This window comes from Balaenoptera borealis, assembly GCF_965194805.1.
Source record: "Balaenoptera borealis genome assembly, chromosome: 13".
NCBI classification, from domain to species: Eukaryota; Metazoa; Chordata; class Mammalia; order Artiodactyla; family Balaenopteridae; genus Balaenoptera; species Balaenoptera borealis.
In genome coordinates, this window is record NC_138870.1 from 99,616,185 (window position 1) to 99,631,784 (window position 15,600).

Genomic DNA, 15,600 nt, shown 5'->3' on the forward strand with positions numbered 1-15,600 from the left:
GTCAGCTAAATCAGGAGGGAGGGCCAGGCAAGCCTGCAGAAAAGCAAAGATCTGCTGATCTTCTCTGCCCGGGGTGGGGTTGTGGGGACTGGCCCTGGGGGAAGAGGCAGAGGGCAGGAAACTGAAAGAAGCCAGCTGCGGGTGGGGACAGCCCTGCCCGATTAAATGACCTGGAGAGGGCAGGAGTCCCCACAGGACAATCAAGGCTGTTCCTAGGGTGGGGTGGGGCGGCAGGGGGAGCAGGGGAGGATGTTGGCCCAGCAAAAACTGGCAGAACCGCCCCCATCATAAAAGGATATGTTTTCGTCAGGCTTTTTTCTAATCCATACTCCCCTCCCCCCCATTTCTCCCCGTCGCCTTGTTTCGCCACAGACACCACTGGGGAAATTGCTGGGAGAAGGAAGGAGGGAGAAGCAATGGGGTTTATTAGGAATGGTGACTTTGTGATTTTCTGCTGCTAAGTGGCAACGCTAGCTGCCCTCCCCCCGCCTGCCGGACAGAGGAGATGGGGAGAGTGAGGCGCAGCCCCAGCCCGAGGTCTGGGAGTGACAGCAGAGGACAGCGAAGGCTACAGGGCCACCAGCGAGCACCGGGGCTCCAGCTTCCCTCTGCCTTCTCTGAGACAGTCTTACTGAATGTAGTCGGTCGAACTGTGTTCCCCAAAAGATATGTTCAAAGACTAACCCCCTGTGATTGTGACTTTATTTGGAAATAGGGTCTTTGCAGATATAATTAGTTCCTTTCATCTCGAGATGAAATCATCTTGTATTTAGGGTCGGCCCTAAATCCAATGGCTGGTGTCCTTGTAAGAAGAGGAGGGGACACACAGAGACACAGCAAGGAAGTCCACACGAAGATGGAGGCAGAGACTGGGGGGTGATGTAGTTACAAGCCAAGGGATGCTGGGGGCCACCAGAAGCTGGGAGAGGAAAGGAAGGATTCTCCCCCGGAACCCTCAGCAGGAGCGTGACCCTGCCGACATCTCAACTTTGGAGTACTAACCTCCAGAACTGTGGGAAAACAAATGTCTGTTGTCTGAAGCCACTCAGTTCATGGTACTTTGTCACAGCAGCCTCAGGAAACGAATACACCGAATAAAGAAACCAAGTAGGGATCATTAGGAAGGATGATGACTCTCCTGAAGAAGAGGCAGGCAAGGGATTTTAAACACCTCTGAATCCACTTGGGAGCAACCCTTTTACAACAAGGGGTAGTAAGAGAGAAGTAGGTAACCTTCTATTGTAAAGCCACATAACCTTATGAAAAGTCTGGAAAATAGAAAAGCACATTTGGGCTTCCCTGGTGGCGCAGTGGTTGAGGGTCTGCCTGCCAATGCAGGGGACACGGGTTCGAGCCCTGATCTGGGAAGATCCCACATGCCACGGAGCGGCTGGGCCCGTGAGCCACAGTTACTGAGCCTGCGCGTCTGGAGCCTGTGCTCCGCAACAAGAGAGGCCACAATAGTGAGAGGCCCGCGCACCGCGATGAGGAGTGGCCCCCGCTTGCCGCAACTGGACAAAGCCCTCGCACAGAAACGAAGACCCAACACAGCCAAAAATAAATAAATAAATAAATAAATAAATAAATAAATAATAAATAAATAAATAAATAATTATTTTAAAAAAATGCAAAAGAGTTCTTTACCATTTAAAAAAAAAAAAAAGCACATTTACCTGTTATCCCATGATACCCTTTGGAGTCTACAGACCTGGGTTCAAATCCCTGCTCCATCTTCCTTTTGACTTGAACGTAATTCACTTCTCTGAGCCTCAGTTTATTCATCTGTAAAGTGGGGATAATAATCCTGCCCTCCCAATTTTGTTAGAATTAAACAAGAAAATACACACGAGGTCCTAGCACGTGCCTGGCTACTCACCAAATCTTAGTAAGGTGCTTGTTGAATACTGGTTCCTCCCCCTCTCTGATAAAAAGCTCCAAAATGATGAGATTGGGTTTGTTTTAAAATCCCTAAGTGTGGATGTATCACAACTTTCTTCTTCCTTTATTTGGAAACAATGAAGGTTTGTGGGTTTTTTTTAACTTTTAGAAAGATTTATTTTTAAATTTACATACAGTAAAATTCACTCTCTTGGGTATATAATTCTCTGGGTTTTGACAAGTGCGTAGAGTCGTGTAACCACTACCATAGTCAATATAAAGAACATTCCAGGGACTTCCCTGGTGGCCCAGTGTGTGAGACTCCGCGTTCCCAGTGCAGGGGGCCGGGGTTCGATCCCTGGTTAGGGAGCTAGATCCCGCATGCATGCCACAACTAAGGCGCCCGCCTGCCGCGACTAAAAAAAAGGATCCCGCACACCGAAACGAAGATACCGCATGCCGCGGCTAAGACCCCGTGCAGCCAAAATAAATAAATAATTTTAAAAAAAAAACAGTCCATCACCTCCCAAATTCCCTCCTGCAGCCCCTTTGTGGTCAGACCCCAGCCGCACTGGTCAGACTCCAGCAACCACTGGCCTGTTCTCCTTTTGTCTTTTCCAAAAAGAGGTTCATAGAAGTGGAATCGCAAGCACGTGGCCTATCGCGTCTGGATTCTTTCACTGGACATACGCTTCTGAGGTCCGTCCAAGCTGTCGCGTGGCTTCCCCCATATCGCGGGGGGTTCCCGCCGAGTGTGCTCGGGTGTGGATGACCGCAGTGGCTGGTCCCTCCAGGTGAAGGATGCGGGCTCTTCCCCGATTTCAGTGATTATGAATAAAATTGCTATAAGCATTCATGTCTGGGTTTTCGTGTGAACATGAGTTTCCATTTCCCTTGGGTAACACCTGAGAGTGGGGTTCCAGGTTCCCATCAGGTGGCCTCTGAGTCAGACTTGCTCAGAGGTGGGGTGGGGAGAGGAGCACGGTCTGGGAAGATCTGGGTCCCTGTCGCAGCTCAGGGATGACAAAGGTCAACCAACCGAGGCACACACTGAGGCTGCGGTCACCTCAGCCTCCTCCTGATCTGCTTCCCTTCTCTTGGAACGACCAGGCCAGGGCGGGGAGGAGGCCAGCGACGGCCCCTGGGACTAACCCGAGTTTTGTGGTATAATCCACATGTTCCGCTGCAGCCCTCCGGGGTGGGGAGGTGGGAGCAGCTCTGTTTAGTTCTGGTGTTACTGGGCCTGCAAGCGGGTCTGTGCCATCCTTGCTCCTCGCGGCTGTTTCTGGACTATTCTCCTCCCTCCTCCTTACAAAGCCTCCCTCTGTGCCTCTCGTCCTCAGTTCTTCTTATGTGTCACCTGTTACCTCTCCTTGCGGCAGGTACCCAGACCTCCAGGTCACGCCGCCCCCGGCCCTTGAAGATCCTAGCGCATGGCCTACTGTCCCATCCACCAACCGCTCCTGTCTTCTCAGTGATTCCAGAATCCGTGTCGATAGTCCTTAGGCCTCTCAGTCCTTCACTTTCTCTCCTCCAATGGCTTTGTCCTCCTCGAAGCCCAAGGACCCAAGGCACGCTCTAGACCTTGCACCTGTGCCCAGATCCTTCAGCCCCTCAATTTCCAGCACTTCTTTGTCACCACCTCCTACCACCCATTTCCTGCTTCTGGATTCCTGCTTCCAACAACCCTTGCCTGCCTCAGGACCTACGAGCCATGATCTTACCCTCACCCCATCCTCACTCAGCATCACAGTCACTCTGACACCTGGACCCCCCCTCTCCATCCTCATCCTACTTGCCTGGGGAGAGCCCGGCTCTGGTCAGATCCCACCCTCCACCCACCTGTGCACACGCCCACTCTCCCCAAGGTGGCTGGAGGCCGACACACATGCCCGCGGACCGCTCTCACTCACGATCCAAACCGCCCACCCTGAAGGGCCCCACTGCCACCTGGTCCAGTCCCTGCCCCGCTCCTTGGGGAATATCCCCACCTCCCCTCTCTGCTTCGCCCACCTGCTGTATTTTCCTGAGGAAAAGGAGAACCGGCCAGCAAAGAACTCAGGATCCCTCAAGATCCCTTGCCTCCATCCTTCTGCTTGTTCAGACTAAAACCTCAGGGTCGTCCCCACGTCCCCGCCTCCTCTCACACCCCACCCCTCCACCTGAAAGTATCCCCACAGTACAGCCCCTCACGTCCCCTCCACGCCACCGGGCCCCTCCGAGCCCCTGTCTCCCACCTGGTTCACCGTGGAGCCTCCCCACCAAGCGCCCGTCTCTGCCTACGTGTCCTTCCCCAGCTTGTGCTCAGCAGCAGAGGGATAAGCCGGGTCGCATCCCACCTGCGCACCCTTCGTGTCACTCGGAGTCAAAGCCAGCGTCCTTGAGCCCTCACAGGCTCTCTAGGACCTGCTGCCGCCCCACCTGTTACTTTCCGTCCAGCCTCCTCCCCTTCTCTCTCAGGCTCACCCACTCGCCACACTGGCCTCTTTTCTGGTTCTCCAGCCAAACTCGCTCCCCTCTGAGCCTTGGTACTTGCTGATCCCTCTGCCTTGAGCCTTGCCTCCCCACCAATATCCATGACAGTCCCTCCTGTCACCGTTTTCCCAGCTTCACTAAAATGTTCCCCTCCTAGGGAGGTCTTTCCAGGCCACCCCATCTAAAATGGCACCTTCTCCAAGCTGCGTCTCCCTCCCTGCCTGTGTTCTTCTTTGGCACTACTGCAGTGTCTTTTTTATCTTTATTTACCTTGTTTGCTGTCCATCTCCCTTTACTGTACCGTGAGCTCCACGAGAGCAGTGAGTTGTCATTTACCCACTGCTGAGTTCCCAGCACTATCGCAATGCCTGGCACATAGCAGGAACTCAATAAGTTTCTGCTCTCCTACGCTGCCTGCGCCCCCCCCCCCTCCCCGGGACCTCTCCTGGGGCCGTATCCTGTCCTTCTTGCCAACTCAAGCTGCTGCTTTGGAAATTCTCCCTGACTCCTGCATCATTCCCCATTTGCTGTTGGGTCATTTCCATCAGTGTACAAACGTGCAAATACACTGTAATTTCTCCTTCTTAAGAAGAAAACAACCAAGGACTTCCCTGGTGGCGGCACTGGTTAAGAATCCGCCTGCCAATGCAGGGGACACGGGTTTGAGCCCTGGTACGGGAAGATCCCACATGCCGCGGAGCAACTAACCCCATGTACCACAACTACTGAGCCTGCACTCTACAGCCCGTGAGCCACAACTACTGAGCCCACGTGCTACAACTACTGAAGCCCGTGCGCCTAGAGCCCGTGCTCCACAACAAGAGAAGCCATGGCGATGAGACGCCCGCACACTGCAACAGAGTAGTCCCTGTTGGCCGCAACTAGAGAAAGCCTGTGCGCAGCAACGAAGACCCAACACAGCCATAAATAGATAAATAAATAAAATTCTAGTTCTTTAGGAAAAAAAAAAAGAAAGAAAGAAAACCTAAAAAATAGGATCACACAAAGTGGGAGAGAGGGAACAGTGTAGAGAGGATAGGGGTAGAACTGGACCTCTCTAAACATACCTTGTTTTGTAGTTTTGACTCTGGAACCATGTAACTGCCTTATTTAATTATAAACTGAAATTAAATTGAAATGAAAGAATCCCCTAAAAAAACAGAAGCAAAAGGATGGGCTTCCCTGGTGGCGCAGTGGTTAAGAATCCGCCTGCCAATACAGGCGACAAGGGTTCAAGCCCTGGTCCGGGAAGTTCCCACATGCCACGGAGCAACGAAGCCCGTGTGCCACAACTACTGAGCCTGCGCTCTGGAGCCCGCAAGCCACAACTACTGAAGCCTGCGTGCCTAGAGCCCATGCTCCGCAACAAGAGAAGCCACCGCAATGAGAAGCCCACACAGCGCAACGAAGAGTAGCCCCCGCTCGCCGCAACTAGAGAAAGCACGCACGCAGCAAGGGAGACCCAACGCAGCCAAAACTAAATACATAAAATAAATAAATAAATAAATAAATAAATAAATAAATAAATAAATAAAGCAAAAGGAAACGAATAGATGTAACTGTGTATAAAGTTGATGGCTCAACCACTCAGGAACTATTTCAAGAAAAAATAATTTGACCATACATCCCAGAAAAAATACTGCAAAGAATAAAAAAAAGAGCAAATAAATCTTAAATTGATTCCAGTAATCATATTGTTAGCAATAATATTGGTATTTTTCTGAAATATATAATATAAATAAAATATACTATATTCTATATTATAATACATATTATAAAATATGTTACATATAATTATATATATGGATAAAACTAATAAGTAATTATGGTAATGTTTTTAGGAGCCAAGATTTTCAGGATGAAAGAAAAAAGAAACAAATATAAAATCAAAAAAAGATAAGTAAAAACGCAATCACCCTAAATTTAAGCTAGAAATATAAGCATTTATATTTATATAAATAAATATAAACTCATTATGCATTTTCTTTTTAAAACAAAAGGTATTTCCCAGGTCTGTCCACTAAAACAACCTAGAAACTAATAAGCAACAAGTAGCAAAGTATTCAGCTCCCAGCTTGCAGTCTCTAAGCACCATTTGTCACTCAAAGGAGGTAGGGCTCTTTGCTTGATTCCAAATCTGGGTAAAAGAAAGGACAAGATGAGCCTGTAATACCTGCTCACACTAGAAAGTTCTCACCGACTACTCCGGCTCTTCCTCTTCCCTTCCCATCTTTATACAATACTTACTTTATTTTTCCTTCCTTTTTTCATCCAAATCCACTGGGCAGATGTGAACAAGGTAGGTTGCTGGGAGCCTGCAGACCTTAATTAGGTTGGGGGTGGGGCGGGAGGTGTCAGGCCCCACACTCAAGGTAAATGGCAGCCCACAGAGAGAGGAGATTGGTGTCCAACAGAGGGCATGAAACAACAGGAGCCCAGTTTCTCTCGGCCAGAGAGTGGAGATACAAATATGGAAAGTGGGAAAGCTAGAATGAGCCCTGTAGTACTAGACTGGAGTTGCAGGCAATGCTGGGAACTCACGGTGTCTTAATAGATGGGAGGGGAGAAATGGAAACACACTATGGTAAGGTTCTTACACTTTCCATGAAGTGGTATATTATCACTTAAAGGTAAACTGTAATCAATTGAAGTTGTACTACAAACCCTAAAGCAAACATTAAAATAATAAAAGTCTTATAACTAATAAACCAATAAATGAGATATAATAGAATGCTAAAAATATTCAATTATGCCAAAAGAAGGCAGAAAAAGAGGAAAAGGGAAATAAAAGACAGATAGGACAAATAGAAAATGAATAGCAAGATGGTAGATTTAAACCTAACCATATTAATGGTCACCTTAAATATAAATGGTTTATATATCCAAATTTAATGGCAGAGATTGTCAGATTGGATAAAAAAGCAAGATCCAGCTGTATGCTTTCTATAAGAAACACATTTCAAATATAAAGACACAAGTAGATTAAAAGTAAAAGGATGGGAAAAGATACACCTTGCTATCACTAATCAAAATTTTAAAAGCTGGAATGACTATATTAAGATCAGACAAAGTAGATTTTGGAGCAAAAGATGTTACCAGGGATAAAGAAGGTATATAATAATGACAAAGGAGTCAATTCATCAAGAAGACATAACAATCCTAAATATTTCTGCACCTAATAACAGAGCTTCAAGATGCTTGAAGCAAAAACTGATAGATCTACAAAGAGAAATAGACAAGTTGACAACTATAGTTGAAGATTTCAATACCCTTCCTTCAATAATTGATAGAACAACTAGACAAAAAATCAGTAAGTACTTAGAAGACTAACAAGATTAGTTGAACAAAAATTAGTTGAACAACATTATCAGCTAACTTGACCTGACATTTATAAAGCACTTTTCCCAATGATAGCAGAATACACATCCTTCTCAAGTTCACACAGAACATTTACCAAGATAGACAATATTCTGGGCCATTAAAAAAGTCTCGTTGCATTTAAAAGGACTGAAGTCACACAAGGTATGCTCTCTTATCAGAGTGGAATTAAATTAGAAATTGATAACAGGAAGATCTCTGAAAATGTCCAAGTATTTGGAAAATAACACACTTCTAAATAACCCATGGGTCAAAAAAGAAGTCAAAACAGAAATTTGAAAGTATTTTGAACTGACTAAAAAAGAAAACACAACATATCAAAATTTGTGGGACTATTAGCTATAGATATTTTGCAGGTGCTCTTTATCAAGTTGAAGAAATTCCCGTCTATTCCCAGTTTGCTGAGAGTTTTCGGTTATTTTATTTTATTTTTTAAAATTATTTATTTATTACTTTGTTTGTTTGTTTGTTTTTGGCTGTGTCAGGTCTTAGTTGAAGCGTGCAGGCTCAGTAGTGGTGGCACTTGGGCTTAGTTGCCCTGTGGTGTGTGGGATCTTAGTTCCCCGATCAGGGATCGAACCCAGGTACCCTGTGTTGGAAGGCGGATTCTTAACCACTGGACCACCAGGAAAGTCCTGGGCTATTTTAAAATCATGAATGGATGCTGGATTTTGTCAAATGCTTTTTCTGCATTAATTGATATGATTGTATAATTTTTCTTCTCTAGCCTATTGATATGGTGGGTTACATTAATTGATTTTTGAATATTGAGACAGCCTTGCATACGTAGAATGTGTTCTGCTTGATTGTGGTATATAATTCTTTTTTATATTTGTTATAAATTTGATTTGTTAACATTTTGATGAGGATTTCTCTCTGTTTGTGAAATATATTGGTCTGTAGTTTTCTTTTTTTCGTGCTGCCTTTGGTTTTTATATCAGGGCAATACTGGCCTCATAAAATGATTTGAGAAGTATTCTCTTCTCAACTATTTCAGGAAGAGATGGCATCATAATATTGGTGTTAATTTTTCATTAAATGCTTGGTAGAATTCTCTATTGAACCCACCTGGACCTAGAGGGTTTTTTATGGGAGATTTAAAATTATGAATTCAATTTCTTTAATGGTTATAGGTCTTTTCAGGTTATGTATCTCATCTTGCTTGAGTTTTGGTAGTCTGTGATTTTCAAGGAATTGGTCTGTTTCATCTAAATTATCAATTTATAAGTGTAAAGTTGTTTATAGTATTCCTTTATTATCCTTTTAATGGCTGTAGGATCTGTGGTGATATCCTTGTGTCATTCCTGATATTGGTGATTTGTGTATTCTCTCTTTTTACCTTGTCAGTCTTTCTAGAGGTTTTTTTTTTTTTTTTTTCCAAAGAACCTGTTTTTGTTTCATTGACTTTCTGTATTGTTTTCAACTTCATTGATTTCTACTCTTTATCATTTCTTTCCTTCTGCTTGCTTTGGGTTTATCTTGTCTTTTTTCTAGTTTCTTGAGGTAGGAATTTAGGTTATTGATTTGAGACATTCCTCTTCTCAAATGTAAGCACTTCGTGCTATATATTTCCCTTTCAGCTTCACTTTACCTGCCTCCCACGCATATTTTCATTTTCAGTTCTTTGTAGGGGATTATTTTTTAAAGTGGCACCAAGATGTCTGGAGGAGACAAAGACAGCTATCTACCAAAAGGCATGCTCTTCCCCTCAGTGGCATAGATGTGTCGCCAGGAAGTGGCTACCCAACCAGGGACGAAGTTTCCAAGTTGTCCTTGTCTCTGGTGAGGCAATATGAACAGTTCTTGCCAATGGAGTGTGAGAAGTACTGTACGCCACTTCCAAGCCAATGCAGTTAAGAAATAAATATTCTTTCTTCATCCTCTCCCTTTCCGTGATGGAGGCAGGTGATGATGATGAAGCCTTAGGGGGTAGTGGAGCCACAAGACAGAAAGGCTATGGTCCCTGAATCACTGCATGGAGGAACACCTCCCACCAACTGTGAACACTCATACTGGTCTGTTATAGGGGTGAGACACATGTCTTTTGGTGTTAAACTATTAATAGTTGGGATTTATTTAACAACAGCTAGCATTTCCTTGCTGTTAACCTCAACAATCAGCAGTGTAACTTGAAAGACATCTTTTAATAACCTGTTAAGGGCACGGCATCCATAAATACACCTGAGCTTATTGATTTCATCCAGAATCAATTCTTGGGTATGAAAGGCCTCACTTTTTTTTTTTAAGAATTCTGCTACCATTTATTTTTTATTTATTTATTTATTTATTTTTGGCTGTGTTGGGTCTTCGTTTCTGTGCGAGGGCTTCCTCTAGTTGTGGCAAGAGTGGGCCACTCTTCATCGCGGTGCGCGGGCCTCTCACTATCGCGGCCTCACTTGTTGCAGAGCACAGGCTCCAGACGCACAGGCTCAGTAACTGTGGCTCACGGGCCTAGTTGCTCCGCGGCATGTGGGATCTTCCCAGACCAGGGCTCGAACCCGTGTCCCCTGCATCGGCAGGCGGATTCTCAACCACTGCGCCACCAGGGAAGCCCAGGCCTTCCGTTCATTGCCTAGTTATACCTACCATACTGAGAACATAAAACAGTAGAACATTTTGGACAAGAGACCCGATCAGAAATCCCAGTTCAAAAGCATTTGGCAGCAATTCAGAAAACCAAAGCCCCAGAGCTATCGTCTCTGACAATGCTCCTCCAGACTTCTGCTTTTCCCCCATGAACGTCTGCTGAAGACAACCGTCTGGAGAAATGAGAATCCCTGCACTGTCTCAGCGGACAGTTTCTGCTCCCTATGTCCCCATGGCATGGGCACATGGATGCCTTGGGAAGAACTGATGCTCTTAGGCTCTGAACCTGCTCTCCTGAATTTATGTTTCATTTTTGTAAATCAGAGAGGACGTGGTCCGGGACCGTCTACAAAACACAACCCCAAACTGCTTCTCGAAGTATTTCCAGTTAAAACGAACAACTGCTCTAGTCTCAGATCTCCTTTGCATCATTTGCTGTAACTGTCTCATTGGCCTCCTCTTTTTCAGAAAAATGTACTTACATTTAAAATAGAAAGTGGTTATATTTTTAAAAGCTAAATGTCTTCCTCACCAGGCCAAATGAGGGTGCTTTCCCCCCTCTTTTTTCTCTGCACTTCCTCTCACATTAAAGCTATTGAATTTGAGCCCTTTTGACTCCTATCTGGTTTATAAGCTCTGATTTATAGAACAAATGACCTATGTAGCGCTCAGGAAGGCACCTGTCTGTCAGATAACCCTGGAGTTTGATTTCTCCGCCCTGCCCCCGCGCTCGTTTATTCATTCATGGCAGGGAGAGATCCGGAGGGCCAGAACAATTTCATCAGCCCTTGGAATTCACGTACTGTGAGCCTCCTTCTCCCCAGACCACGCCGCTACCATAAATAGACGTCACGTGGCTTCCTTTTATGATAAGGTCGGAGGAAACGAGTGCACAGGGAGAAGCCGCTGGGAGAGTCAGAGCTCTGGGTTTCGGCTCTAAAACCTGATCAGTGCTAGTCCTCTTGCCTGGGGGCCAGCTCAGAAAGGAGGGACGAGGTGGACGACCTCGTGGGCGGGTCGCCTCCCGAGGGCTCCTCTGGATGCCTGAGCGACTCCCTGACTCGCAGCAGTCTCTGCCCTCAGCCATCCCTACCCCTCGCGAGAGGCCCGCAGACTCCTTCCCGCCCCACCTGCCCGGCCAGGCTCTGCGGCTCCCCCGGCTCATTTTCTGATAGAGCTGTCAGTTTTTATTGCTGATGGGAGAAATCATTTTCTCTCTTAGCTGAATGTTAATTGGTCTTTCCCCGCTCTTTCATTCAGTTAGTACATGCAGTCCCCTAGTTTGTTTCCACTCCCCAAGGGAAAAGCACCTTAGTACAGAAGCATTCCAGCAAGACAAGGAAGGTGTTTCTTGCAAAACTGCTAATTGGTAATTGCTAAATCAGAGGTTAAGAAAAAGCTAAAGAGGAGGGCAAGGAGGGGGGTAACCGGGCATTTCGGTTGTTGCACAGGAGTTTTACCGCCTGCAGGCTCACAGCTACAGTACCTACTACCACTGTAGAGGGCTCAGTACTCAATAGGGAGACCCGGGAAGCCAGCTGGGTCTGGTTGAAGAATCAACTGAGCATCTTCAAGGTGCCAGGCACCTAGACAGACCCGAGAGGTGCAGAGATGACTAAGATGTAGTCACAGGAGGCAAACCAATAAACTGGGGACATTGGTTTCCATGTGACCACAGCTGTGGCAGAGGTAAGCCAGGATACTGCGGGATGCACAGAGCATCAGAGAAACTTCCTGGAGAAAGCCACGCTGCAGCTCAGAGGTATAGGATCACTAGGAGGTCAGCAGCAAGGGCATCCCAGGTGGAGGAGACGGTCTGTGCAGAGTCACGGTGCCTGGAACGGGGTGGTGCATGGGAGGAGTTAAGGTCATGTGGAGGTTACGGTCACAGCAGGGCTTTGGTGCCCAAGCAGGTTTTTTTCCCCATATAATTTTATGCCCTTAAAAAAAAATAGTCTTGGAGTTCCCTGGTGGCACAGTGGTTAAGAATCCGCCTGCCAATGCAGGGGACACGGGTTCGATCCCTGGTCCGGGAAGATCCCACATGCCGCAGAGCAACTAAGCCCGTGAGCCACAACTACAGAGCCTGTGCTCTAGAGCCCGCGAGCCACAACTACTGAGCCCACGTGCCACAACTACTGAAGCCCACGTGCGTAGAGCCCGTGCTCTGCAACAAGAGAAGCCACCGCAATGAGAAGCCCACTCACCACAACGAAGAGTAGCCCCCGCTCACCACAACTAGAGAAAGCCCGCGCGCAGCAACAAAGACCCAATGCAGCCAAAAAATAAATAAATTAATTAAAAAAAAAATAGTCTTATTGAGATTTAATTTATACTCCATAAATTTACTGCTTAAAGTGCACAATTCAATGGTTTTAGGTTTTTTCATATATTTAAAGAGTAATATTCCTGTATATTTACAGAGTTGTACACCCATCACCATAATCTAATTGTGGAACATTTTCATCATCACCAGGAGAAACCTTCTGAGTGGGGTTTTTGATACGGGCCTGGCCAAATTATGCCTCCCATCAGTTGGCAGCAGGGCAGAGAGGGGATTGGAGGGGCAAGCCTGGCCTCTCTCTCACCGAGCCCAGAACATGAGCAAGGAGCACAGCAGGGACCGAGCACAGGGGCTAAAGATCTGTGGCAGCGGCAGGTAAAATTTACTCCATCTCTTAGAGTCTTCTTTCTTGACAGGAAAAGAACTAGGTTATGAACACTCAGGCTATTTTTTGCTGGCTGGCTATTTAGTGGTAGTAGCGATACAAATCAGTATTTTAGGTGGATGGTCGCCTACTTGCAAAGAAAAAAGACAGAGGCCATATCACAGCAAAATCCAGAATTCTGAAGTGTCTGCAAATGGGAGCAGCACAGAGCACTATTCATATGTTCCATACAGCAAAACCCATAGCTGGCCTGTCCCCAGACAAGGGCAGGAACTCTGTCCTCAGAGTCTCTGCAGGGTGACTGAAGTGTGGCCACATGAGCCAGGGTCTTGAGCAGGCCTGCCTCTGTGTAGTGCAGATCGACCATTCATACCCAGAGTTCTTAGCAAAGCAGGGCCCAGAGAGAATGGGTGCACCTCTGCCGTGGCTTCGGGGGCAGGTGGGTCTGATCTGAGCATGATGCTACGATAATTGTGTTATTTTTTAATGTTTGTTCATTTATTTATTTGGTTGCACCAGGTCTTAGTTGCGGCAGGCGGGCTCCTTAGTTGCAGCATGCATGTGGGATCCAGTTCCCTGACCAGGGGTCAAACCCGGGCCTCCTGCATCGGGAGCGCGGAGTCTTACCCACTGTGCCACCAGGGAAGTTCCTAGGTTTATTTTTTAAATTGCAAGTAAGAAACAAAAGCAAAAACAAATTAAACCAGCTTTCACAATAAAGGGGACGCAGTTCTGACAAAATCTTGACCAGTGTAATGTGAAAAAACTCTCCGTACAAAAACATAGAAATGCGGGATAAAATATAACTACATAAAGAAACTGTAAGTGCAGGCTGAGTTAGCAAGCAAGAAAGGGATCTACCCAGGGGCCAGAACAAAGAGGGAGAAACCAGAGCAGTAATCATGTGATTTGACCCCACAGCTGCCTCAGGGAGGGATGCAATCAGAGCCAGTAACCCAGGGGCCTTGGCTTTGGCCTCCAGATTGGGATGAGATGTGGAGATGGAAGGTTAGATCTTCAGAGGACAGGAGGTGGAGAGGTGAAACTGACTCCCTGAAAAGCCAGGTTCCTCTGAAGGCTGATCTCTCAGTGAAGGGGTGAAGAGCTAGGAAAACCCTATCCCCTGGCATGAAGAGATAACACGAAGCTTGTCTATCACAGCACAGGCAAGAACAGGCAACTTACAAAAGGATCCTCTGAAAAATCCAAACCTCACCTACGTGCTTTGAATGGGTTTGAGGTCCAAATTGGTATTGTATGCATGGTCTGAGATTCTCATGCCAAAAGAAAAAATTGGTCCCAGGCTGGTGATAACCCTGGGCCACCTGGCAAAGCAGCTGCAAAATGGCTTTAGAGGGACACTCTTACAACTCAGGTAGCAAGAAGTTCTCCTGGGAAAAACAATATCTCCTCCAAAGATGAGCTCACAATATCAAATTCCAGTACCGGCACGCCTTGTTTTATTGCGCCTTGCTTTATTGTGCTTCACAGATACCGCATTTTCTACAAATTGAGGGTTTGTGGCAACCCTCTGCCAAGCGAGTCTTTCGGCACCGTTTTCCAACAGTACTTGCTAACTTCATGTCTCTGTGTCACATTTTGGTAATTCTCACAATATTTCAAACTTTTTCATTATTTTTTTTTAATCAGTCATCAATTTTATACACATTAGTGTATACATGTCAATTCCAATCGCCCTTTTTCATTATTTTTATATTTGTTACAGTGATCTGTGATGTTACTATTATGACTTGCTGAAGGTTCAGATGATGGTTAGCATTTTTTAGCAATAAAGTATTTTTTAATTAAGGTATGTGCCTTGTTTTTTTTAGACATACTGCTGTTGCACACTTCCCAGACTATAGTATAGTGGAAACATAACTTTTATATGCACTGGGAAACCAAACAATTCGTGTGACTCATTTTATTTTGGTACTCGCTTTATTGTGGTGGTCTGGAAGCAAACCCACAATATCTCCAAGGTATGCCTGTATTCATGAAGAAAGAGGTCATCTTGAACACAGCAGATGCCACAAACAGAAGGATTAGAGGCCTAAGACTCTGAGATAGTACAACAGCAGGGCCAAAAGAGATTGTGCGATAAGAATGCTTATAATGATTCAAGGCCAAAATGAAAGGTTCAAATGCTCAAGAAAATAGCAATACATCATGAAAACAAGAATAGGCAGATTTAAACAATATTTACAGATGAAATGATATGATATTTGAGATTGCCTCAAAATAATCTCAGAGTGGACAGCTGTGTGGGTTGGTACTTGTGGAAGGTGAATAAGCATAAGTACATAGGGGTTTCATATTCTATTAACTCTAATTTTATATATTTGAGATATCCATAATAAAAATTAAAAACAAACAAAATTAAAAGCTCCAAATAGAACTTCTAGAAATGAATAATATAAAAAATGAAATTTAAAGCTCAAGACAGGGTTAATGGCAGATCAGACAGAGATGAAGAGAGAATTGATGAACTGGAAGATATTAAAAAAAAATATCCAGGATGCAAAGTAGAGGAGAAAATGTAGGAAAAACTTCAAAAGAAATTAAGAGACACAGAGACACAGAGGATAGACAACCACTTTAGAGTGCAATTTTT